Raw genomic sequence first — 1,470 nt, forward strand, 5'->3', positions numbered from 1 at the left:
GTCCCAGCGTCCGGCCGCTCTTCTCAGTAAATCAGTGTTTCCTAATACCCAATCTCCCCCGGCACAACTTTGCTCCATCACATAATGCCTGGGAGGAGAAGCTGACCCCCACCTCGCTACAGCTGCTTCCAGGCAGAGAGGGGCAAGGTCTCTCCTCAGGATGTTCTAAGACCTTCACCGTCCTTCTCCGGACACGCTCCAGCCCTTGTGCTGAGGGGCCCGGAGCTGAGCACGCTGCTCTGGGTGCAGCCTCGGCAGCGCCGAGCTCGGGGCACCGTCACTTCCCTGCTCCCTCTGGCCGCGCTATTTCTGGTACAGGCCAGGAGGCTGCTGGCCTGTTTGGCCAGCTGGGCCAGCCCCTTGGGTTCCTTCCTGCTGGGCAGCTTTCCAGCCGCTCTCCCCCCAGCCCGCGGTGTTGCTCGGGATCGTTGTGTCCCACGTGCTGAACCCAACGCTCGGCCTTGCTAAACCCCCCAACAGTTGCCCTTGGCCCATCAATCCAGCCCGTCCAGGTCCTGCTGCACAGCCGTGGGCAGATCAACACTCCCACCCAGCTTGGTGTCACCTGGAAAACGAGCGAGGCTGCACTCAACCCCTTCGTCCAGATCATTGATGAAGATATTAAAGAGACCTGGCACCAGTGCTGAGCCCTGGGGGACAACACTTCTGCTGCCAATTGGACACAGCTCCAAATAATAACCAGGAGGTGGGGAAGAAGCTGCCTCAGTTGGAAGAGCACGTCACTCCTCAGCAGAGGTGTTGTCCCTGTGACCCCCCGGCCTGGCAGCAGGTATAGATGGTCGGTGGGTGTTCACCCCTGGCACTGGTGCAGCTCTGGGAATCCCCTCCAAACTCCCAGAGCTGCACATGATTCATCCAGTTGGAGCACATCTTTACACTCGGTCTGGCAGCAGCTGTATTTTAAATGTGGGAAATGGGAAAAAGAGAAGAAGTGAGATTCCCATGTCTGTTGATGCCAAGTGCCAGGATCAGGAAGGGGTGTTTCAGGTGGAGATGCATCTCTGGAAGTGCAGCAATTTGAGTAGAAATATATGCTGCAATTTAAGCTTTCAATTTTTGGTATTTAAACCTGAAATCAACGTTTCAGGCACCCAGAAACTCCTGGTTACATAAATGCCACTTTGCAGGAGTGTTTTGTTTTCTATTAAACAGTAAAATTAAATCATGGAATTAATACCCACAGTCCAGAGGAAACAAAGCCCATGCAATTGCATCTGCCTGCTCGTGCCCCCCTTTCTGCCTCTACTGACTTTGATCCCATTGTGCAGTTTCAGCCACATGAGAAAGGAGGGTGGAAACTTCAGGCTTTGGGAAAAAAAGCAGTATCAGGGGGTAGGTAGAGACCCAGGTTAGTGCTCCCCCTGCATAACAGGCAGGCAGGACTGAGATGCAATGGATAATGTTACAGAGGTTTAGCTGTAGCCAGCTGGATGGTACGTATGTACGTAG

The sequence above is a fragment of the Chaetura pelagica genome, unplaced genomic scaffold (assembly GCF_000747805.2).
Source record: "Chaetura pelagica isolate M959 unplaced genomic scaffold, ChaPel_1.0 scaffold174, whole genome shotgun sequence".
Taxonomy (NCBI): Eukaryota; Metazoa; Chordata; class Aves; order Apodiformes; family Apodidae; genus Chaetura; species Chaetura pelagica.